This window comes from Triticum aestivum, chromosome 3B, assembly GCF_018294505.1.
Source record: "Triticum aestivum cultivar Chinese Spring chromosome 3B, IWGSC CS RefSeq v2.1, whole genome shotgun sequence".
Classification (NCBI taxonomy): Eukaryota; Viridiplantae; Streptophyta; class Magnoliopsida; order Poales; family Poaceae; genus Triticum; species Triticum aestivum.
The window spans coordinates 626,876,935-626,903,415 of record NC_057801.1 but is presented as its reverse complement, the minus strand read 5'-3'; the positions used below and the strand labels follow the sequence as shown (position 1 = coordinate 626,903,415).

At 45.4% G+C, this 26,481-nt stretch overlaps 1 long non-coding RNA gene across 28 annotated transcripts; it reads right to left on the bottom strand.

Moving 5' to 3' along the window:
• Window positions 1-16,987: 16,987 nt before the first annotated feature.
• LOC123071346 (uncharacterized) lies at window positions 16,988-24,287 on the bottom strand. Of its 28 annotated transcripts, none has more exons than XR_006434249.1 (14): window positions 23,828-24,287; window positions 22,945-23,208; window positions 22,702-22,862; window positions 21,832-21,887; window positions 21,598-21,682; window positions 21,367-21,500; window positions 20,408-20,767; window positions 20,238-20,319; window positions 20,105-20,146; window positions 19,794-19,914; window positions 19,356-19,439; window positions 18,973-19,016; window positions 17,830-18,032; window positions 16,988-17,350 (listed from the first exon to the last, which is right to left on the bottom strand). It is a non-coding gene; the product is annotated as an uncharacterized lncRNA (long non-coding RNA). The 28 variants fall into 28 exon arrangements; XR_006434253.1 differs by having other exon boundaries at window positions 19,794-19,858; XR_006434239.1 differs by having other exon boundaries at window positions 19,794-19,863; window positions 23,828-24,286.
• Between the last annotated feature and the right edge of the window lie 2,194 nt (window positions 24,288-26,481).

Genomic DNA, 26,481 nt, shown 5'->3' with positions numbered 1-26,481 from the left:
GACGAATTCAGCGTGCCTGAAGATCCAGTGGAACAAGTTCGCTTCAAGCGACGGCTCGTGGCCGCGGCAAGGAGCCTGCAAAGGAAGCAAGAGCAGCTTAAAGCTGACAAAGATTTGCTAGCGGATAGGTGGACCAAGATCCTGGCCACCGTAAAGTACGAACTCGACCGCCCTAACAGAGGGCATACGCGGCACAACTGGCTACATCAACCTAAGCAGGAGAACCAAAGGCACACAACCCGATGTCCACACACCACTATGGTCCAAGCCAGTAAAAAGGATACATGAAGAGGCATCCTAAAGCCTCGGCGCAGCGGTCATAAACGTCAAGCCAAGGAAGTTGGTGCCAAGCCCAGCAACTCCCAGTCCGGTCAACGGACAAAGAGCAGCTCAAGCCTATCCGGACCGAGCCACATACTTGATCAACCATGTGAAATTCACGGTACTCCTAGAAGGACGGCAAAGCATACCAATAGAGAATGCCGGATCCTCCAAGCAAAGCGACCGGTCGTGTGCCAGAAACAATGATGGGAGGCGTCTAGTCAAGAGACCCCCCCCCCAGAGCACAACAGTACGACCGATTGTCCCCTATCATACAAACCACAACAATTCAATTGCCGTACCCCTAGACCTCGTAGTCCAGGGGCTCCATAACACATAAAGCCCCAGCGGGTATGAAACCACGAATAACACCTTCTATAAGATGTCAGGGGCAAGGGCCAAGTTCATTGGCCCACCGCTCTAACGGTTGTTTTCAGATAACCAAAAAATGCCATGTCATTGACGCATTCCCCCCATACGGTAACCCACCATCTACTAACAGGATGAACCACGTTGACTAGATTCCACGTGGTAAACCATTAGGCCAACACCGGTGATATACTCACGCCTACGTACAAGGCCGAACCCCGCCCCTAAAGCGGAAATCATACAGCCGCCGGAGTAGCAAGTCGTGCACGCCTATCAAAATTTTGATATGACAGCCAACTATCCGGACACCAACTGAGGAGTCTGCGCTGCTTCACGGTATAGCGGCTGGGGTCACAAGGGTCCGATCAGGAACCTTTAGACCAACCACAAGAGGACATTCGGCTGCCTCCAAACATTTACCTTCACAAAACTAACTTTTATGCAGAACAGGATTGGTGGCGTTGACACACAAAGACAGGACCATGCAGGTAGAAGGCAGTCCGGATTCACTTTCGATCCACTCACAGCCCCCTACAGTCCGTCCATCTCAGGTTCTGCCAAATACCATCTCTTTTCATAATCATAAATAACACTCATATGCATAGCCATATTATCCTGCTACAATGCGTAGACTTCAATAACATGTACCAGCCGTCGTTTATCATCGACGCCTCTTTGCCACAAAACGGCAGCCACGCTTCGTGTTACGCCCGGTTATGCCAGGGGCTTCACAATACGGCAACAAAGTTCGACCACCTTTTCAGTCGCTCGGCACCCCAAACTTATAGCACTATATGCATCAGCTCCGAATCATGTCTTGGGTCATTGGTTGGGTTTGCCCGGCTCCCATGTTTTGGTACCTTATGTTCTGTTTCGTCGGCTAAGGTTGCGCTGGGAGAACTACTGCGATTGTGTCCCGGTTCAGCCGGACAAGCACCTCAGTAGAGAAAGCCGAAAACCGACTGTCATGATGTAGTGAGAGCTGGTCAGCTGTTCGAGAGGTTGTAAAATCCTTAAAGATTTATTCCGCATAACACCATCATAAATGCAGACTGCGACGAATCGGTCTTCCGATTAGGCGCCAATAGAGCCCCTAGTTCGGCCTTCCGAACACTAGGGGCTGCGCCGACCATACTCGAATTCCTATAGGCTAAGTGAGAGTGGTAAAGCCCTATAGTCTGATTGCCTGGTTTGTGGTGAGAGACACCTCCTCACAAGGACCCAACCATGGGATAAAGAGTGTTCAGATATATCCCGAACACCCCCGTATTTCTCACGTGGGGGATGAAGCCGACGACTGGCCAACTCTCAGAATTTACATACAATAAATAGCCGCACAGGAAGAACATACGTTCAAACAAAACAGGCAATATATAATAAAAGTGCCATTATCCCATATTACAAATATTGGCAAGAATGCCCTCAGGGAAATATAATGTCTTTGATGCACTTATCCGCCGCCAGGCGGGACCCCTTCAGTACACCTTCATAGTACAGTTCGGGCTTGCGATGCTCCTTACCCTCCGGTGGCCCCTCAGTCATCAGCTTCTCCGCATCAAGCTTCCCCCAATGCACTTTTGCATGGGCAAACGCCGTGTGCGCACCTTCTATACAGACTGATCGCTTGATAGCATCAAGCCGAGGACAGGCGCCCACAATCCGCTTTACGAGTCCGAAGTAACTTCTTGGAATTGGCTCTGCAGGCCACAGCCGGACAACCCGCCTGGTGCAGTTCGACCAACTGCTTCAGTTGATCGATAAAAGGCACCGGATAGTTCGGCGCCAAATACTGCGACCAGAAGTTCCTCTCCGCAGACCTCCTCTCCTCGGTCCGGTAAAATTGGGCGGCGTCTGATACGCTGCAAGGCAGATCCGCAAACACCCCTAAAAAATCAAGAATTCAGCTTGTCGCTTAGAGTTCTCCCAACTATCACGTAATAATGGCCATAGATACAACATGCCTTACCAGCCTCAACTTTTCGGGCCTCCTGAATGTCCCGTACAGCACCTCGGGCTTCTTCTTGAGCATCTTTCGCGGCTTGGAGAGCTTGGGCGAGTTCGGATTCTTTCCCTACTAGACTCTGCTCCAAGCTCTCGCTTTTCGTCACAGCCTCCTGGAGCTCCCGTTCAACTGTGATGACCCTGGCCTCGTGTTCTTCACGAAGCGCCTGTTTGGCAGCAGCCTTCTCGTTGGCATTAGCCACAACCTTCTTCAGTGCCTCATATTTGGCACTCTCTCCTAGGGCATACAACACAAATACTTTTCAATAGGCACAATTATTCATTCATGCCCAATGCAAGACAATGTTTAAACATACCTTGCTTCTCCACTAATTGCTTCTTCACACGGCCAAGTTCTTCCTCGATCCGTTCCAGGCTCTGCTTCAGTTCGGACACTTCCGCATCATGAGCGGTCGTCTTCTCCGCAGATACCTGTTTTCACACAAAGGGGTATACATCATTAACAAAGGTTCCCACTACAAAAAGGGTTTGACCCCCTGCCCGGCTCTCTTTTGCCGGACAGTGTATCAGGGGCTACTACTTATATTATGATGATTCCTCAAAGGTTTCTTAGAAACCATACCTCAAAAAAATTTATAAGGCCAAGACAGGACTCATTCAGCCTGCTTTCGACAGACTGAATCTTTCCAACCACCGCACCCATGAGGGTCCGATGTTCATCGATGATAGACGCGTTCTTTAACGCCATCGATAGACCGCCCGACAGCTCTCCGTAGGTAGAGGTTACCAGCCGAGCAGTCAAACCTCCCCCCATTGAGGGTAGTCGTTCGCCCGATCCTGGAGCCTTAGAGGCCTCGAGGACTTTATCCGGCTGTGGTCCGAACCCGAGATTGCCCCCATTGTCGACACGTCGTGGGGCCGCTGCCCCCATGTGTCCGGCTCCAGAAACATGCCCCCCTGCTCTGGGTCTCTTTGAGACGACACCTCGATGTCGCGCTTGGGCTTCAGAAAAGGAGCCCCCGGAGGCGTCTCGCTTGCCACAGCATCCGAGCTCAACGAATCCTCCGACGAGGACTGTCCGGCAGGAGACCTCGCCGGGTTGTACGAGATGTGGTGACAGTTAAAACTATTGTACCCAGACGACCCTGGATGCATAGGCGCATTCGGATTTCGGTTACTTACGATTTTTCCAGGGGCTGAGCCTTGGGATCCTACTCCGGGCTGTTATCGGCAGCCGGGGTGGATGCCTCTGGATGGGAACCTCTCCCCCTCTTGGGCGATTCGTCCTCCAGGGACGGGGAAGCCGCACGTTTCTTCCCGCCTTCAGAGCGAGGCTCGTCCTCCTTTGCTTCCTCCTCTTCATTTTCAAAAGAAGGAGCATCGCTGGAGCCTTCGGATTTAGCGTCCGAAGCCTCACGGCAACGGAGACCACTCCGGGTCTTCTTGACCTTCTTGTAGGCCTCCTTCTTTGGCGCCTCGTAAGGCGCAGGGACCAGCATCTTCGTTAGAAGAGGTCCGGCCGGTTCCTCCGGCAGCGGGGCCGGACAATGCATCCGCTCCACCTGCTTTATCCATCCCTGAAGTCACGATGAAACACGATTAAAATGTCTCCCTCATGACATGTTAGCTGAAGCATGGATGGACATGGCGTGGCTGTAACTTACCGGGCTTGCAGAATGGGATAATTGATACCCCCGGTCCTCGGCAGAGTCCGATCATGATTTGCCGGACTTGAAGAGCACCTTCCAGATATCCTCGTGGGAGGAATCATAGAGCTCCCGAAGGGTCTGGTGCTAGGTTGGGTCGAACTCCCACAAAGTGCAGGCTTGACGCTGGCAAGGGAGAACCAGGCGAACTACCATCACCTGGACTACGTCGACGAGTTTGACGTCCTTGTCAACCATGCTCTGAACGCGCGTCTGGAGGAGTGACAGCTCATCGGACGAGGACCAGTTCGGGCCCTTCTTGGGCCAGGACGTGAGCCGAAGTGGAGCTCCGGATCTGAACTCAGGAGCTACAGCCCACTTTTTGCCGCGTGGTTCAGTGATATAAAACCACTGCTGCTGCCACTCCTTGAAGGAGTCGTTGAAAGTGCCCTTCGGCCAAACGACCTTGGGCATCTTGCTCACCATGGCGCCGCCGCACTCGACGTGTTCGCCACTCACCACCTTGGGCTTCACATTGAAAATCTTTAGCCACAGGCCAAAGTGAGGCGGAATCCAGAGAAAGGCCTCGCACACGACGATGAACGTCGAGATATTGAGAAAAGAGTTGGGGGAAAGATCTTGAAAATCAATCCCATAGTAATACATGACTCCACGGACAAATGGGTGGAGGGGAAACCCGAGCCCACGGACAAAATGGGGAAGGAACACGACTCTCTTGTAAGGCTCTGGAGTAGGGACGACCTGTCCCGCCGGTGGGAGACGGTGGCCAATCTTCTTGGCCAGATACCCGGCTTCCCGGAGCTTCTTGATATCCTTCTCCCGGACGGTAGAGGCCATCCATCTGCCTCCTGCTCCGGATCCGGACATCTTTGGAAAACCTTTCTTCAATGAAAAAGAAGAGTGCTTGGGCGTTAGGGCTCGAGCAGAGGGGAATGAGTTAGCGGAAGGAGAAGGCGTGGGTAAAGAGCAAGAGACCTTATCTCTTTATAAGAGGTGGTAAAAGCTTTTTGCGCCTCTCCACTTGCCTGGTGGAACCCGCTCACCTCCCACTCGCCGCGATTAGCGGTGCGGTTGGGTCACCCATACCCGTATTGATGAGAATCCCGTGATAAGGGGACACAATCTTTGCTTCGACAAGACGTGCCAAGGAAGCCGCCTCACAATATACGCTGAGGCTGGATGTGGGAAAACGGCTCGGATAATGACCCGACCTTGATGACATGTCTCACTGTCTAGAAGGTTGTCAGCAGAGTACATTTGTGAAATGTCATTCTCTCTACGGTGGTATGTGAAAAATCATCTTGCAGATCCGGACACGGTCTACGTGTTCGATAATTACCTTGGACTATTCGGAGAAGGAACCTGCCTTGCAACGCCGAAGACAAGACTGCGTGCCGGACTCATCTTCATTGAAGCCTGGTTCAGGGGCTACTGAAGGAGTCGTGGATTAGGGGCTATCCGGACAGCCGGACTATGTACATCGCCCGGACTATTGAAGCGTAAAGATACAAGACTCAAGACTTCGGCCCGTGTCCGGATGGGACTCTCCTTTGCTTGGAAGACAAGCTTGGCGATCCGGATATTATATTTCCTTCCTTGTAACCGACTCCATGTAAACCCTGGCTCTCTCTGATGTCTATATAAACTGGAGAGGATGGTCCTTAGAAGGCCGATCACAATTACAATCATACCATCATAGGCTAGCTCTTAGGGTTTAGCCTCTACGATCTCGTGGTAGATCTACTCTTGTACTACTCATATCTTCAATATTAATCAAGCAGGAAGTAGGGTTTTACCTCCATCGAGAGGGCCCAAACCTGGGTAAACATTGTGTCCCTTGCTTCCTATTACCATCAGGCTAAGACGCGCAGATCGGGACCCCCTACCCGAGATCCGCCGGTTTTGACACCGACATTGGTGCTTTCATTGAGAGTTCCTATGTGTCGTTGCTTCGAGGCTTGATGGCATCTTCAATCGTCAACAACATGGTCTAGGGCGAGACTTTTCTCCCCGGATAGATCTTTGTGTTCGGCGGCTTCACACTGCGGGCCAATTCGCTTGGTCATCTGGAGCAGATCGACAGCTACGCCCCTGGCCGCCAGATCAGGTTCAGAAACTTGAACTACACGGCGGATATTCGCGGAGACTTGATCTTCGACGGATTCAGCCCTGTGCCAGGAGCGCCGGACAGTCACGACGAGAACGTCTTAGACCTGCCGTCGGACAATGCTCGGGACATCACCCCTACAGCAGCGCTGGATCTAAATCCGGAGCAGGTTGCATTGCCTAAGGACGGAGGGCTGGAGCCCGACCGCGGGCCGCACGCTCATCGGCGGGGGAGTCGAACATAGGTCTCACCTTTGTTGAGGCCTGTAACCTCGGGCCCCCGGACTTGTATCCGGTTGTTGGTCCCGGTCCGCATAGACAAGTGGAAGTGGATACTCTAAAATGCGCAAGATAAGCGTGAGTGCTATGGATGGCGTTCTTGTAGGGAGATGGGAGCAGATCCATAGTGGTGTATTGATATGGTGAATATGTGGACTCGTGTGCGCCACCTCAAAAAAGTTACTTGCAGTTGTAGTTCAGGATAGCCACCGAGTCAAAGCTGGCTTGCTGCAGTTAAACCCCACCATCCCTTTGTTGATATTGATGCATATGTAGCTAGTTCTGATGTAAGTCTTGCTGGGTACATTTGTACTCACGTTTGCTTAATTTATGTTTTTGCAGAGAGACTTCAGTCTTGCTAGTAGTTCCGCGTGGACTTCGACATTTAGTTTGTTACCTCAGCTACGATCTTGTGCCCTCGGCAGGATCTTGTAGATAGACAGTCTCCTTAGCCCTTTTCTTTTGTAGTTGTCTGTACTCAGACATGTTGTGCTTCCGTTGTTTGTATGCTCTGAATGTTGGGACATGAGGCCTATGTTTGTAATACTTGGCTCCTCGGAGCCTATTGAATAAATAATTTGAGTTGTAGAGTCATGTTGTGATGCCATGTTGTATTTGCACATATCGAGCATATTGTGTGTATGATTATTGAAATGCTTGGTATGTGTGGGATCCAACAACCTAGTTGTTTATTGTTGGTAGCCTCTCTTACCGGGAAATGTCTCCTAGTGCTTCCACTGAGCCATGGTAGCTTGCTACTTCTTCGGAACACTTAGGTTGGCCGGCATGTGTCCTTGTTTGTTCCTGTGTCTGTCCCTTCGGGGAAATGTCACACATTGTTCCTTTAAGTCCCTGTAGCTTGCTATGACTTGTGTTCATACATTGTTGATCGACACGTTCGTCGCTCGTCATGTATGCATGTCCATGTAAGTTAGCGCCACCTTGGGTTTACGACTAGTCATGTCAGCCCGGGTTCTTTGTCATATGGATGCTAGCGGCACTATCATATACGTGAGCCAAAAGGCGCAAATGGTCCCGGGCCAGGTAAGGTGGCACCCGTGGGAATACCGTGCATGAGGCCGCAAAGTGATATGATGTGTTACATGCTAGATCGGTGTGACTTAGGATCGGGGTCCTGATAGTTTTGGTATCAGAGCCTGACTGCCTGTAGGATTACCAAGCCAAACTGGTCAAAGTTGAGTCTATAAATTCTTTAGTTATATAAGGGAATTGTTTGTGATTGGGAACGTAAGGCTCTTTTTACTCCTTATACGTTATGAACTTCTGATCCGAGTCATCATGTCTGTTCTACGGGGTTAAGAAACTAGGCTTTCCCTTCTTTCTATCAGGATCACGTGTTACTAATCTGTAGACTTATAAGATTGTTGGACTCAAGCCTCAGTTCAGTTCCTACCACTTTCGTGTGTTCATAACTGGCCTCAGAACCTTGATATTGTGATGCTAAGTGGTTATGCCACCATTTTACAGGATGTCCCAAATCCTTTGAGCATTTACAACCGTTATGCTATCCTAGTCGTCCCAGGTTTCTAAACAATCTGATGCATTTGCAAAATCCTTTTCCTCTGGTTTTGATGTTCCTTTAGGCCAGATTAATCACACTAATTGCTGAGTTGAGGTACTCTATTGCCTCGACATATATGTTGGAGTTATTATTATGACCCTAGGTGTCTAGAGTATCATCTAGTATTCTAGCCATGTTTTGTGTTCCCAGTGTGATGATTCTGGCCATCATTCTCGAAAGTATCCCGTGATGCCATTTAGTAGTAGGCATTCTATTCCTGGGTCTTGAACCCAAGATTCACCTTACTTACCTCGTGTTGATAGTGTTTGCTCATTCCTTAGGTTATTAGTAACCTTTGCGATAGTCCTCGAGGTCCGTGGTAAATCCTTCTTCCAATACCATGAACCAATATGGCAGAAGTTCTGGAAGCAAAAGAGCACAACAAGAGTGCTCTCGATGAGTTCCACATTCTACATTGTGATTCTTCCAATCCATCCTTTCTGCATGGGTTATCCAGAAGAAATATGTTGAACTCGTTCGACATGTTAAGCTATGCATCCACAACTCAGAAAATTATGTTCTTTTGAGTTGTCCCTCTTTAATTGTTTTCTGGCCCTCGTCTATCAATAGATAGTCAAGAGTATGCGAGAATTCATTCATCGATGCCTATCACTCTTGTGGTCCGTCAAGCCATTCTATCCTGGAATGACTAGGAGAAACAAACTCCAGTACCTCATCCATATCTAGGATTGGGTCAAAGCATTTGTATTCCGCAGATTAAAATGCCAACCCAGTTTTTGTTCTGTTCTACCTTGGAGTATTGCCATCTTATGTCAAGAATGTCATGGGAATTGCACCAACTCTTATGAATCCTTCATGTAGATACTTATCGGCATTATTATTCATTCCTCGGTCCCTGTGTTTTTGTGACCGGAATGCCGACAAGTGAATCATGATGTGTGAAATCAATACTCCTAGCAACTTCGTTGCTTGGTAGTTAAAGAATAATAATTCCATCCTTAGCATGTTGGTTATTGAATCATCATTCTAAGACTGATTGTGCTACCTAGTCCTTATTCCGGTGCACCCTTCGATCAATGAGTTAGGAATGTGTCAATCCCTCGCTCTTTTGATCATATCATCTTGCCCTGAAAAGCAAGATTGTTCTCGAGCTTAGTAACATATCGGTGGTTCGTGATTTTCCGAATATCTTCTCGGAAGTATCACCAGATTGTCACCTGACTGCTATGTTGAGTTTCTGATCAAGTTGGCTTTCTTGTAAACCACCTTTTTCTCCAAGAATCTGTGTCAAATACCCTGAGCAAGTTGGAAGATAAAATTTTGTCTGACTCAGTTCATTCCAAAGGGATATCCTTGTGTGTGTGTGTGTGTGTGTGTGTGTGTGTGTGTTGAAGAAAGATGATATCTTCAGCGATTGGTCCTTGTGATGAGCTGTTGGATCTATTGTCTTATCGAAACTTTGATTTGAGTATGGGCTATCCTCAAATCAAATCAGAACAAACGATGTGCGTAAGGTTGCCTTACTCTTGGTTGATCCCTCGAGCATACACCATTATATCATTCGGTCTGACCAATGCTATCACTTGTTCACATAATTATGGGATTCCATCTTCATGGAAACCTGGATGAATTGTTGTTGAGACCATCGACAACATCTTTACCTCCTCCATGATTTTGTTGAACATTAAGCTAGTGTTGGAAACTTTATAAGCATTGCCTTCATGTCCCGTTCAAGAAGCATATGTCCGGATGAAAGATGTGACTTCCTCTAATTCAAGTGCATCTAATGCAAGTTTCCGCCATGGATTCGAGAAAGTCAATGTTGCTTCCTTTGGAATCATCCCAAATCGGTCATGCATACGTGCAAAGTACTCTGTTGTTTGGAGATTTGCAACCTTCATTCTATATGTGTCCCTAGCACACCAAGCCACTAATTGATTTGTTCAAGGAGAAGAAGTTCCTTTCTAAGAGCTAACCCGGGCTTAATTAAGGACTTCATTATCCGCAATGATGGTTCCCCACCTAAACTCAGTAGTGTTTCATTGTAAGACTACTATGTGGTCATGCTTGTCTGGGACAGCGTGTTCACATGTATGTAGCAGAACCAGCTCATGTTTTGGAGCTTGCTATCGCAGTTCATTCCCCGAGAATCTCGCAATGACATCTTGTCGATTTGTGTTGCAAACTCTCATTTTCTTTCTAGACTTGATGAGTCTGGAATATTCTGACACCAACCAGATCTGAATCTCAGGCAGATATGATGGTTGGAACGTGTCCCAAGAACTATAATATTGGTCTCTCTGTAACCCGGTAAAGTGGATGTCGTGGCCAACACACCTAGCTGGAATACCTATTATTGTAGTATCTTGATTGAGGGAATTGGCCACCTCCCCATAAGGATTTCGAAGGATTTACTCCCTAGTTGTTCCTTATGGATTTTTGTGTTCCCGAAGTCCGACCTCTTAATTGATGCTCTAGATATCAAACCTTATCTATGAATGGGTTACGCTAACACATCAAGGAGAACATTAGAAGCGGAGTGCTAAATGTCTCTCGGTTGATCATCCAGATTCTATTTCCTTGGCCTCGCTAAGGTGAAATCTGAGAAGGTGTTATCTTCCTTTGCATCTGCATCGTCCATCACCATTCATCATGGTAGTATGTTGTGTTGCCAGGATCCTTGACACGGATATTGGTAAAACCTTGATGAATATGGAAATGCTCAAGTTCTTGAGAGCACGCGCAAGCACTAGGTTTTATCCTTGGCATTAATTGGGATTTGCTCCCAGTTTTCTTCGGTTATGCTATAACCACTCCAACAGTGGAATCACTCTCTACCGTTGAGTTCTTTTCCCAGTTACTAGAATCATTCTCAGCATTTGCATTTTGTTCCCAGCTTGCACCCGCCTTTGTGTCAGTTTATCCTGGGCCCTATCCTTTCTCGATGATAAGTAGAAATCATCCATCGCGTTGTCTTCAACAAGGTAGTCCACATCATCCATTCGAGTCCAGATATGCCATTCCTTTAAACTCTGCCAAACGATTGTTGGTGAATTGCCTTAGGCTGGTATAAAGAGTTTCAATGATCCATGTATCAAAAGTAATTCTTTTTGCCACTTAAATGATAATTCTACGAGTCACCTTCCCCGAGGTGCCTCGTTATGGTATCATGACAACTCAACTCCTTGCTATGTTGACAACCATTCACCATCCTATTAAGTGTGGGATTGTTGCCTACCTAGTGAACCTTCGTCATCTATTTCACTCCATCCCTCTAGATGTATGCCTCGTGTCTCAGCTCGAGATATGTTTCAATGTCTCACTCCGTGAGTTGATCCTGAGTTGTTCGATCTTCGATAAGATCGATCCTCCTAGAGTTTTTCCTTTCCTCTCGTTGTCATGTTGGCTGGAGTTCTCAAAGAGAGACATCAAGACAAAGTTGGTGATCAAATCAATGATCTTATGAAGTGCAACCTGGATCGTGAAGATTATGTTAGTTTGCGTCCCCCCCTTCCATCTTGCCCTGCGCTTGAATCTCAGGACGAAATTATTGTTTAGTGGGGGTGAGTTGTCACATCCCTAGTTCTGGTAATGTCTAGTGCTAGCATCTGGTGTTGCATCATGTTTACTTTTCCCAGAAACATGGAAATGGGGATGACAGAAACCCCCGGCACCAGCTAATCCAACTAGGGTTACTAAAATACTTTTTCAATAAACCAGAAATGCCCTTCAAAAATGTTCATCATATTTGCCTTGGTCTAGAACCTCTGACAAAAATGGTGCACACTTTTCTAGAACATTATAAGGTCACTGGATTAAATCATGCTCTATTTGCATTTGGGAATTTAAATGCTATAAAATATTTTAAATGCCCAAATAATAATAAACTAAAATGTTTACTATTGGAAATATTCCAAACAGTGGGCATGAGCAGTATCATGATTTTTGAGTTAGTTTTAGCATTTTTAGAAAAGCCCTAAAGCTACAGAAGAAATAGAAAACAGAAAATAAAAGAAAAGGAAACTCACCTGGGCCAACTTACCAGTGCAACCCACCAGAGCCAGCCCAGCAGCAGCCCAGCCCACCAGGCCACCCCTCCTGTTGTCTTCCTCCCCCTCGCCCCGAAGCAGCTCGGTGGCGAGCGCTGACATCTCCGTGGCCTCGTCCCTGCCTGCTTTCCCCCTCCCCGACCCTTCTAGCGACACCACGGAGACGCCCCGTGACCCCTCGCTCCTCTCCCTCACTCTCTGCTCTCTCCCTCACCCTCTAGCCCCTTCCCCGAGCTCACCCGAGCGCGCCCATCGCTGCCGACGAGCACCACCGCGAACACCGACCTCCCCACGCTCAGCTAGCTAGCGCATGAGCTCTGCCTCGCCGCTGCGCATCTCTACACCGAGTCCCATGAGCCCGGACGCCCTACGGAGATGCCTTCGAGCTCATCTTCTACCTCAGACCCACCGGCCGCCGTCGCTCGATTTGCCACCGTCTTCGCCTCCGCGGGACCGCTGAGACCGTCCTCGACCCTGCTGTGAGCTCCGCCATCTTCTCCCCTGCTCCCCGTGCTCATACGCACCCTCTAACCGCCCGAGCCATCGGAGCCGAGAGCTCCTCGCCGCCGTTCATGGAGTAGTCATGGCCCCAACTACCGCCGCACGTTTTTGAGCCGGCTGCTGTGCTCACCGTGCTCCCAGGAGACGACGCACCCACCCACTAGTCCTACCGTGCACCGTAGCGCCATCTCGAATCACCTCCAAGCTCCAGCCGTGACCGCGAGCTCCGTTCCGGCAAGCTTCGGCGCCCCCGCAGCCACCCACCTGCCCCTTTGGATGCGGGAGAGCACCGGCTACGCCCTAGTGATCTCCGCGCATCCAGCCGCCGCCTGTAGCGCAAGTCCGGCGAGTTGCCACCATGGTTTTGGTCATCATCGGCCAAACTACGGCATGCCGACGTGGCTCCGTCATTAGGCGCTAACCCAGCCAGCTAAGCACCCCACATCCACTGAAAGTGGGCCCCAACCACTGGTCAAACCCTAGTCAGTGTTGGGTTTGACCGGGAGTAGCCCTGTATCACTGACGTATGGACCCCACACGTCAGCTTTGACCTGGACTAGCCCGTTGATCTGCTGACATCATGATGATGTCATGCTGATGCAGGAAATAATTTCTGTATTTAAAATAATTTAGAAATTCCAGAAAATAGTCTAAAGTTCAAAAATTCATAGAAATTCAACCATAACTCCAAATGAAATAATTTATATATGAAAAATGATCAGAAAAATCCAATCTATCCATCTGTACTAGTTTCATGCATGATAAAGCAACTTAACCTTGCTGTTTATGTCAAAACATAATAGTGGACCTAATAAGCTCATAGTTAGAATTTGAACTTAAACCTTTGGTTCAAAATAACTCAAACCCTTCTGGTTTGAGTTGCATTAGCTCAACCACAACATATTGCCATGTCATGATCATGCTACATATTGTGCATTCAATTGATTGTGTTTCCTTCTCTGTTGTCGGTATCGGTCCCCTCTCGATAGACGTGGTTCCGACGATGAGATTGATGACACTGATGAAGAGCTATACTATCTTCAGAAGTGCCAGGCAAGCTAAACCCCCTTGTTCATCCGATACAATCCCACTATCTCGCTCCTGCTCTCTTTTACCGCATTAGGACAACAACGATTCATCTGTTACATGCTATAGTAGCCGAATCCCTTTCCTTTGCATGACCTATCATTGCCACAGTAAATAGATGAAACCCAGTAGCATGAGTAGGATTGTTTGAGCCCTGTTGTGCCTACTCATTCATGCTTGTTTGTCATGCCTGCTACTGCTTAGAGTTGAGTCAGTTCTGATTCACCGGGGATGAATTCGAAAGTTGTGAACATGTCCTACTAAGTGTGAGCTAAGTGTGTGAACACGATTTGGTAAAGGTACCGGTGAGAGGCCATGTAGGAGTACATGGTGGGTTGTCTCATTGAAGCCATCCTCAGGAACTGAGTTCTGTGTTTGTGATCCATGAACAGTTACTACCACATGTTGGGACCCTCTTGACTTATTAACCGCCCCTATCCTTTGTTCAGGAGTTGCAAGTAGTTTCTGGTGTTCGTAGTATGCTGGAGGCCGTGCGTAGTGCTGACCCGAGGGATGGGCAGTGATGCGGTAGGCACACGGTTGGGTATGTCGGGCGCCTGTTTGGTGTCACGGAACCCTATACACATCGTTCGGGGCCGTATGTGGAAACCTCGGCCGGACTCCCTGTGGAGGAACCTGAATAGGCGATAAACCTGGACTAGGGACTTGTGTGGTTAGTCAGGTCGTGGCCGACACCCTCACTGGGCTTCCCCTTGAAGGTTGTCGGTACATGTCGTGTAAACAACGATAAGTGGTGAGAGCGTGTGTGAAGAAGTACACCCTTGTAGGGTTAACATCATCTATTCGAATAGCCGCATCCGCGGTAAAGGACCTCTAGGTTGCCTATACAGTTCATAGACAAGTGAAAGTGGATACTCTAAAATGCGCAAGATAAGCGTGAGTGCTATGGATGGCGTTCTCGTAGGGAGGCGGGAGCAGATCCATAAGGGTGCATCGATATGATGAATATGTGGACTCGTGTGCGCCACCTCAAAGAGTTGCTTGCAGTCGTAGTTCAGGATAGCCACTGAGTCAAAGCTGGCTTGCTAACGTTAAACCCCACCATCCCTTTGTTGATACTGATGCATATGTAGCTAGTGCTGTTGTAAGTCTTGCTGGGTACATTTGTACTCACGTTTGATTAATTTATGTTTTTGCAGAGAGACTTCAGTCTTGCTAGTAGTTCCGCGTGGATTTCGATGTTTAGCTTGTTACCTCAACTACGATCTTGTGCCCTCGGCAGGATCTTGTAGATAGACAGGCTTCTTAGTCCTTTTCTTTTGTAGTTGTTTGTACTCAGACATGTTCTGCTTCCGTTGTTTGTATGCTCTGAATGTTGGGTCATGAGACGTATGTTTGTAATAGTTGGCTCCTCGGAGCCTATTGAATAAATACTTTGAGTTGTAGAGTCATGTTGTGATGCCATGTTGTATTTTCACATATCGAGCATATTGTGTGTATGATTATTGAAATGCTTGGTTTGTGTGGAATCCGACAACCTAGTTGTTTATTCTTGGTAGCCTCTCTAACCGGGAAATGTCTCCTAATGCTTCCACTGAGTCATGGTAGCTTGCTACTGCTCCGGAACACTTAGGTTGGCCGGTATGTGTCATTCTTCGTTCCTGTGTCTGTCCCTTCGGGGAAATGTCACACATTGTTACTTTAAGTCCATGTAGCTTTCTACGACTTGGGTTTGTACGTTGTTAATCGACACGTTCGTTGCTGGGTCATGTATGCATGTCCCTGTAAGTTAGCGCCACCTTGGGTTTATAACTAGTCATGTCAGCCCAGGTTCTTTTTCATATGGATGCTAGCGGCACTATCATATACCTGAGCCAAAAGGCACAAACGGTCCCGGGCCAGGTAAGGTGGCACCCGTGGGAATACCGTGTGTGAGGCCACAAAGTGATATGATGTGTTACATGCTAGATCAGTGTGACTTAGAATCGGGGTCCTGACAAATGCCGCATATAGGAAGGTATGGTGGACTCATATGGAACAACTTTGGGGTTTATGGAAGTGGACGAACAGGCAGTATTCCCGCTTAGTACAAGTGAAGGCTAGAAAGAGACTGGGAAGCAACCAACTAGAGAGCGATACAGTCATGAACATGCATTAGGATTAACCAACAATTAGTTCAAGCATGAGTAGGATTTAAATCACCATGAACATAAATATCGTGGAGACTATGTTGATTTTGTTTCAACTACATGCGTAAATATGTGCCAAGTCAAGCCACTCGAATCATTCAAAGGAGGATACCACCCTATCATACCATATCACCACCATTTTAATAGCACGTTGGCACACAAGATAAACCATTATAAACTCCTTACTAATTAAGCGTGGCATGAGTAAGTATAATCTCTAATTGTCATTGCAAACATGTTTCATTCATAATGGGCTGAATTAGGAATGATGAACTAATCATATTTACAAAAACAAGATAGGTCGAGTTCATACCAGCTTTTCTCATCTCAATCACTTCATCATATATCGTCATTATTGCCTTTCACTTGCACGACCGAACGGTGTGGATAATAATAATAGTGCACGTGCATTGGACTAAGCTGGAATTTGCAAACATTTAATTCAAAGGAGAAGACAAGGTAATATGGGCTCTTGGTTAGATCAACAATAATGCATACTAGTTGACCCGTTGCGCCAAATGGCGCAGAGACCTGCTGAAGACATGTTGTCGATGAAAATAGTTTCATGCTGCAAGAACCTTCAACTAAAGCCATGTTCACGATGAAAATAGTTTCATTTACTAAGGACAGGCCATGTATATACAGTAGGTTTAGTTGTGGTCTGCTAAATCCATATGCGCCTTGAAAAAAAAACATGGTTTAATTTGCAAAGCATCACGTGTTTCAAGTATGAATAAGAACTACGAACTCTTTTTGTGCGATTCAAACACATTTCCAGAGTTTTTATTTCTTAGTACATGTTGTCTAAAGTAACATTTGCCCGGAGAGAGAGAAGCATAACCCTCTCTCATTATGATTATTATTAAAAGGTATTAAATTCGAAATGCTCATTTAACCTATGAAGGACAAAAGTGTTCCACCGTTTCTGAATGATGAACTAAACTAAATAAGAAATATATGCAGTAAATTCATTCAAAATAGAAAAGGGATCTTACATCAAATAAGGCATTACAACAAACATGGTGTTATCTTAGTAAAAGAAATTACATCATTAGAAGAGAAAAGGTAAGAAAATCAAACATGAGATTGAGATTAATACATCTAGGAGGAGGTCGTAGACATCGCTGTGACCATTTTGCGGCCTGAGGAGCAAGGATCTATGGTTTTATATGCCTTGTCCGGCTGCTGGAGTAGATGACATGGAAACGTTATCTCTACCATCTTGACGGCTTAGACCCAGGGAGCCGGATGTTCATCTCGGCCCTCCCCAGCTTCCATCAATGGATTTTTATAGTCAGGATTAAAGACTAAGAGAACCTATGCATGTTCAAATATGTGAGTAGCATATACAATACAAATCAAGAAAAAGAAAAGAAAAGACCACAAACATTACAAAAACACAAGTGACTCATTATTCAAGAGAACTGGCCATTGACAATTCAGTTACAATTATCGAAGAGAACTGTAAATTGCTAACTTAATTACATCATTCTTCACATAAGCTTCTCACCGAGGAAATTTCTTGATTGGAAGGTCACATTTCAATCCATTGCACTTATAAAACCCAGTTGTTGTAATTTAAATTGCAAATTAATCATCAATAATGCACAATAATTTATGTCCCACAAACGATTTGGAGCCTAAGGAGGAGAAAATATCAATGCAAATAAATACACACGTAGTAAGATGCATTGCAATAGTCATATTACTTGAATTTATAAGCTGACCAGCAAAATCAGATCAATCATGCATAGTACACAAAAGAGACAAAGCTTTAGTCATAATTGGTGCTTAACCTTCTTGCTCCTGCTAATGATTTTGGCCATGAAAGCATCAGAGTAAGGGGAGGAAGAACAGGACGGCGCCTGCCGGAAGTTGCCGATGGGTGTTGACGGCCTGGCCAAGCCATCTCCCTCCATGATAGGTGGCAGTCGGCGGAGAGGTGTAAATATGACGAGATGTGAAAATAAGCTCGAGGAAATTAATATGGACCAGCAAACTGACAAAAGCAGAATATAACATAATTATATTGCAGAGTGTACCGGTACTGAGATAATTATATTCCGGATTAAACTAATAGCACAACAATTTATAGGGTTAGAATGCAGTGCACATATATATCTTAGTGGCACAAAAACTATTTAGCCAACTTCACTAACAATGTAAAAATTGGCTTCAGTGTACTAACATAGTTATTTTGAATATAAGCAATCAACCACGAATTTAACATCAGAGATATCTGACCATTTTAAGTAACGAAAAAGAGCCCAATAACAAGATAGCACAACATGGAGAGCTGCATTGACCAGCCCCTTTTAAAGAAAGGCTTTAGGATCAGAAGTTGTGTAGTTGATCAACTTGGAAATATAAAAGCATTTCCTTCAGATCAGTACAGCACCTCCGACAAATGCAATGTGATAAGAAAGCAATGAACATATACACAACTCCACACTTAGTTTTGTATGTAAAAAAGAAAGCCATGGCAGATGTTTTTTTTGGATCATAGAAACCCAGCCTGAATACATCTGAATGATATAATCAATTTTTGAAATGTTTGGCAGGCACAAGAAAAACACACGAGTAAAAACAATACTATATGATTGGTATCTGTATTTGATCCACCTGGGTACATGCACATCCTAAAATCAAACTGGGATTAGTCCACCAAAATTAAAGCTTGTTCAGAACAGGGGGTAGCATCTGTAGCTAACAAGATCAACCATCAATGAATTATCTAAGTAAACGCGGCCAATAATCAAGCAAATAAACTGTAATCCCATCCCAGCTAGCAATATAAACAAACAAGGGATAGCATATGTACTTAACCAGATCAACCATCAATGGATTATCTAAGTAAAACATGACCAATAATCAAGCAAATAAACTATAATCCCATCTCAGTTAGGAATATAAACAATTACACAACAATCTAGAATCACCTGATTCTTCTTCGGCTGAACTCTACCGTGTAGTTCATCATGCCCTGCAAGATGGAGAACACAACGCAAAGGCCAGGCTCCGTGAGCACGATGTCGGACGTGAGAAGATGTGGATCCAACACAAAGAACTAAATTAACCATCCAAACAAACTTTTCAATTGTGTGCTTGCATAGGAAATAATGGTCATAATGGTGCTAATGGCAAGAAATTGCCTACTTGTTTAAACATTACTACAATCCTCAGGGGAAATCATCTATGTAGACCAAAAAGATGAAATAATGGTTATCCTTTTTTTGCGGAAAAATAATGGTTATCCAGTAGTGCTAATACAGAACAAAGGTTTAAACGAACAATAGGAGGTGATTGGGAGGTGATTGCTTACATATAAAACACGGGGAGGTGCTTGCTTGCTTCACCTCACCTGAACGGCCCCATCAAAAGGAAAAAGGAAAACAGGCGCATGAGCCTGCATTGTAACATAGGAGAGCAAGCTTGAGGCATAGAGAAGAAAAGCAGAATTATATGGATATTTGTGTCAAACCTCCCAGCCATAAAAAAAGTGTCAGACGGAAAGCACTACTAATTATACATCTAATCATACATGTACCCAAAGAAAAAGTTGTGTCTATATTCAATGAAAAGAACTGAGCATTTTGTTATAGTATAAGAAGAAAGATATTAGCATGTTTACAATAAGAAAGTAGAACATGTAGTCACGTCACATGGGAAAACTATGAAGTCGGTTTCTAGAAAAGATTGCGATATAGAGCGTCATTGTGACAACCTTGCTCATATGTTTCTAATAGTACAGAGTATGTACCTGAAACCTATTTCCTTTGATCATGATCTTTCTCTCCAATGATGTGCTCCCGTACAGATGAACCCCTAAGCTAAAGTAAGTGCATGCAATTAAAATATAACCTCTTGAGTTACAAAAGAATCTGCATTTGAATAACCCAGTGGTTATATTCTACTTAAACAGGGAACTGTATGCATGATAATTTTGTAAGAATTGCCGTGAGAGAGCAATGAACAATTATATTAGCAAATTGGGTGGCATCTCTGAACTACAACTATGTACAAACAAGCGACAACCAACAAAGGAAGCGGATGCTGACAAAAATGACAAACCTAGCGCATCAGGGCCATACTTCTTCGAGCCCCACCTTCACGCTGGCAGAAATGACAAACCAGAGTAAAACTCAGCAGCAGGAATAAAAACTGAAGAAAAAGTATGACACAAGCATTTCATCAAATAGCTTACAGACAACTATGGGCAGAGCCATTCCACCTCAGTGTTGAAGGCAAGAACTCCTGGAAAGCGGAATGCAGAAGAGATCACAAACCTGCACATGAACAAATCGAAGGTAGCAAGGTAAATACCGTGAGGAACAAAATGACCAAGAGGAAGGGGAGCAGGCAAGGAACCAGAACCTTAACTGTGACAAACGGAGGCAGCAGAGTAGCGCTGCAGAGGATGGTGTCGAGGGGGTCCGTTCCTCATGATGTCAGACGTGAGAAGATGTGGATCCAACACAAAGAACTAAATTAACCATCCAAACAAACTTTTCAATTGTGTGCTTGCATAGGAAATAATGGTCATAATGGTGCTAATGGAAAGAAATTGCATGTGGAACTGAACAGTGCAGACCAAGGCATACATTTCATTCACTTTGAATATAGATGAGTAACGAAATAAAAAAAACAAAGAGCTATGGAAGCACTGACCTCGGGTGGTGCCGCCCTGGTGCTCCTGGCTCCGGTACTGCACGGCCATTTATGGGTCTATCTTCCCTGCAAGTACAGGTTAATCAGATTAATGTCCAACAGCAGAACAACCCAAGGCAAGCCAAGAACATATGTGGCGGTCGTGATAAATGTTCTTCTCTGGATTTGACGGAAGGTGTGCAGTGGAATATTCACCAGGGAAATTGCTGCCGGAGTACACAGTGAATATTCAAGTAGCAAGGTATTCATGAATACACAGTGAATACATTAAGAAAAAAAACTTGCATCCATCATGCATCATGTTATTACCTAGCAAATACACATGCACACGTACACCTAGAAAGCATAGAGTTTACAATACACACTGCAAGCAATTATATAGCAAAAGTTCACTTCTGAATCTTGGGAAACAACATAAAGAAATCATATTAGTACCTAACAAATACACATGTACATGTACGCCTAGAAAGCTTAGAATTTACAGGACACACAGCAGGCAAATATACAACAAAAGTTCACTTGTGAACTTGGGCAAAAAACACAAAGAAATCATATTATTACCTTTGGGATTAGGGAAGGCGAGAGAAACAGGAAACACCATGTATATCTAGAAAACTTTGAGTTTACAGGAACTTGATAAAGAACTTCTGAACAAGGCTGCTTACTTGCATTTCTTGCACATGTCCGCGTAGTGATAGAACTACGACATGCGGCATCACACAGATACACTTCATCTTCTGTTGCAATGACAGCTTGAAGGAAACGACACATAAAAGCGCAATCTTATGCATAGAATAACCTGACAGAAAACAGAGACAAATGCAGGTATGGTTATCTATTATGCCGCTGATAAAAAGTAACTAAAACACCAATAGAAGAATAGTGCCTTACGTTACCTATAAATGCTTCTTCAGTAGAGAGCGGAGCAGCATCTACTTGGCTTTGGTTGTGATCGCAGTGGTCCTGACACCAGCATTGGCCCTGACTTTCAGAAATTAGTACTGAGTAAGCATTTTGTTGTGCATGTTAGAAATTTCAAATAGAACAATCAACCAACCATTGGATTTGAATGGATGTCCATTGCGTCAGTAAGGAAACAATGCGTTGCTAAGGAAAGGAAAAACACAAACCTTGACGTGCCAAAGCAGCAGATGATCAACAAGAAGCACGTCACAAACAGTAGAACCTGCAAAGTAAAATAAAATGATAGAAGAACATGGAGTTAGCTAGTATACATTTCATCAAATAGAAAATATGTAGGGCAAGCAGGTGGGGAATCACAAGACAGTCGATACAGCGAGCAACCCAAAGGCAACAACAACCCGACAAATGGTCATTGCTATGTTGTCTGCACGGTCGGGCAACAAATCGGCATGAGGGAGAGGATGACGCGGGGGTGGTGGGATGAAACATACATATGATGGATACTTTATTGGTCAATATTTGTAGGTTGTCATGCAACTGTTAAAAAATACTCCACTTGGTTATTAGTTTCCAACTAAATGGAAGATACATGACACAAATATGAAATGTTGGTCATCATGTATGACTAAATGGAAGATACATGGAAAAAAAATGAATGGAAACATCAAGCCATTCATATCCATTAGAGATCGAAATATATCATGCACGAAAAAACGGAATTAGCAGCGCTATCATCACTCTATTTTGTTTGCAGAAATCATGCCAAATATAAAGATTTTAACCAAGAAATTTCATAATTCAGATCATCAAAAACCTCAAAAAATACATGCAAACAAAGTGCAGATATGGAACCACATGTAACTACTGAATCTTTTAGAGCCTAGTTCTCTGCCAAAAAATAGCTATCCTCTGTGCCAAGCTTAGCAAATCTCGGTTCAACAACAAAAACGCAGTCTTAGTGGAGAAGGGGTTCAAAGTCAACTTGTGTTTTATGTCAAAAGTAAGACTGAATAAGTTATTGGGGATATGAAGAACATAAATAGCATGGGAAAAGATAATAATGGTAGGCGCACGACCCTTTGGTTCAGGTAGGAATATTTCGATCTTAGGTTGTGTATCTTCTGAATTTGATTGCAAACGGCTGCCCCCATTCAAATCCAACCATGGCATGAACGATGTGTCGATCCCAAGCATGTCAAAGACACCAAACTGTTTTGTCTCCTGCCGAAAAAGAAGACTGAGCAGACCGCATCAGCATATCAATCGACCGTTCCAGGAGTGAAACCACGAACCTGCGGGGGTCATGAGAGGGGACGTACCAGAGAAGGAAGACTCCAACAAAGAGAAGGACTATGGGTCTGTGGCGGCGGCAACATCACACAAGTCGGCTGGTCTGGCAAATCTTCACCCCGTTGGCGCTCTCCATACACGGTGGGTCCATGGTCCGCGGGGAGGAGTCGGGGCAATGGCGAAGTGTTAGTTGCGGCACATCAACCCGCTGCTCCAGCTGCGCGGCGAGCTGGTCTCCGCTCGGTGGCAAAACTGAGTACTCCATTCCACTTGGACTGTACTGGCAGTATGGCCTGAATACACACAAATGAGTTATGTAAGACACAAAGGCAATTGTATTTTGTTATGCAACATCATTTACCTAGCACAAAACATTTTAAAAAGTGCATTCCCGTCTTTCCATCAGCACTTATTTACCGAATAGGAATGTAAAAGCTATATTTAAAATGGCAGGGTCTTAATAAAATACAATTAGATAGAGCAGCTCAGATGAATCAATAACATCCCTGCTTTTATGAATCCAATTCTTAGAACTCTTTGTATATTGCTATCTCTATCCAGTCTAAATTCGCAACATCATCTTGCTAAGTAAAAAAATGATTGGTCCTAAGTATACAAAGCATATGAACCAGCTTGAACTATTCAACCACCCATTTTCATTTTCTGAACTTAATCAAGAAAAGTGGCAGCATAGAGCTAAAATCCCAAAATAATCACATGGTCAGGTCAAAGAAAAACTATGAAGTTGCAGAAGAGCATCGTCTCCTCATGCCTCGTTGCCTGTGAAGAAGATAAAAGGGAAGGGTTTGCGAACACACAACCATGGCATATTGGCATGCCTCATCGATGAATCAGGGGCCAAGGGGAGGAGGCTGCACAGAGAGAGTAAGAGAGAGATTGGGTGAAGCTCACCTCGGTGTTGGCGGCAGACGCGGTCGCCGTCGCTCCTCGTGTGCGCATCTCCCCAATCCGCGCCCCTAGCTTTGACCACCGCACCCGCTGCCTGCCGAGCCTGCCGTGCCCGCTGCCCTCTGAGCCTGCTGCACCGCGTGTGGCACTCACAGACGCTAGCCGTCGCCGTGCATCAGTCATAGCACCATCGAGACGCTCGATTTCCCGGCTGGAAGATCCGGCCGCTGCCATGGGGCCCAAGCGACGGAGATGGTCGGCTGTGAGGACGAAGGAGGGAGGAGGAGGGAGGGGGCCGACAACGCAGGGAGAAGAGGAGGCGTCCGACGCGAGACGGGAGAAGAGGAGGCGGCCGACGCAAGACAGGAGAAGAGGGGCGGCGACATGGGAAAGGATGGAGCGAGCGGGGAGGAGAACGAGGTGGAGTGGGCGCAGGGCTGGCGGCTAGGGTTTTGACGCGCGGGCGGAGGGGATTGGCAAATACCTCGGGGACACGAACAAAGTTCACCTAGCCAATGAGCGAGCGAGACGAGCCCACCCGTCATTGGCTAACGGAAACAACCGTGGGGTGAAAATCGAGTTTCACTGGAGGTGAAGATCTGACGGTTCAGACGCGCCAGAAGCTAGATCGGACGGCCAACGAAGGAGTTGATCAAGGGAGCATCCTGGAGGTGAGTTGGATAGCCTCTTTTTTGTTTTAAATGAGAGCCACTCATCATTTTTATCATGGTCTTCTCCTCTCGACCCCCAAAGAAAACAAAAGAATTTCAAAGAATGCGAAAAACTATTTACACGGGAAAGCTCCCAACAAGCATAAGAAGAACGAGAAATCTTGTTGGGATTTCTTTTTATATTACTACTACAAGTATGGAAAGTAAACTAGCTAAAAGCTACGACTATTTTTTTGATTTTTCTCAAGGTTTTTCATACACACAAGAAGAAAGCAAGAAAAGAAAATAAACTAGCATGGATAATACAATGAAAAAATATGAACACCGACAACTAGAATGAGTGTGTGAACATGAATGTAATGTCGGTGAGAAATACGTACTCCCCCAAGCTTAGGCTTTTGGCCTAAGTTGGTCTAAGACCACGGCTGGCCTGACGGATATCTAAAGTTGTAGTCGGGGCTATACTGAGATGCAGCAGCTACTGCCCAAAGGGCTGCAGCATGGAGGCGAGCAACCTCCATCCTCCTCTCATATTCGTTTGCCTCATCTCTGGTTATAAAACGTCAACCATTTGCCTGAAAGTTAAAGAAGGCCAAAGCAGGAAGAGTAACATGGACAGCACGACGTCTGTCAAAGATTAGTCAGTATTGGAGGGACTGTTTGTTCCTCTCAAGAAACTAATGGCAACCGTAGCATTATAATCTAGAAAAGCAGGTGGCAACTCAATATCTTTAGCATTAGATGTAACCTCCGTTCAACAATGGCCCCCAAGTTATATCGTTTATCACCTAATACCGCACTCTTAAGGACACTAAGATCTGGGACGCACATGTGGCTAAGTTCATCCTTACCGTTAATGCGTCTACCTATAAAGAGAGCAAAGTAATGTATGGTAGGAAAATGAATGCTCCCTATTATACTTGTGTAATATTTCTAGTTTCTCCCACAGTGATGCTAGCAAGGAAATCATTATATTCAGATTTGTGAGGTTCACTAAAGATGCCCCACTGTGGGATTTTGCAAGCAGTGTTAAAATCTTCAAGGTCCATGGTATAGAGGTCAAATAAAACAGTGTGAGTGTTGCGCTTAGTATTGACGACACTTATCTGATACGAAGTCCTCAAGATCAGCATTACGCACATACTCATCAAATTCATCCTTGAAGCCTGCTTGGATCATAAATTCATCCGACAGCCACTCGCAAGGCCGCACTAGAGCTTCCCTTCGTGGTTCAAGATCCGGCTCACGTATGGCAAGACTTAGTGCTTGCATTCTTGAAGAACCACCTTGGTACATTTTCTTAAACATTTTTCTTCCTCTGTTTTGAAATTTTTAGTGACTCAAAATAGAAGTGAATCGAACTCAACAAGATTAATAGCAACTACTCCCACAAGTGCCTAGAGGCTATATCATGCACTAAAACTACTATGGACCATATAAATTTGACATGCAAGCTCAAGAACAGGGTCACCTTAGCAGCAAAAATTTGCAATAAATAAAGCACTAGAACAAAAACTAATTGGACCATTGGAGGAGTCACATACCGAAGAACAATCCCCCAAAGTAGTTTTGTGAATGGAGCTTTGAGCAAGGAGATCAAAAACGGCAGCAAAACGAGCAAGAACACGAGTTTGAGCTACGGGATGATTTTTTCTGGAGGAAGATGAAGTGTGTGGGTACTGGAATAAGTGGAGGGGGCCACATGGGGCCACGAGGTAGGGGGCGCGCCCATGGGGGTAGGGCGCGCCCTCCACCCTCGTGACCAAATGGTGGGTCCCCCTAGTGTGTTCTAAGTGCCATAAATTCTCAAATATTCTAAAAAAATCATACTCAATTTTTAGGGCATTTGGAGAACTTCTATTTTTGGGGTATTTTTTCTTTATTGCACGGATAATTCAGAAAACAGTCAAAAAATACTATTTTTCCTTTATTAAATCTAAATAACAGAAAGTAAAAGGTTGGTACAGAGAGTTGTGCTTTCTAACT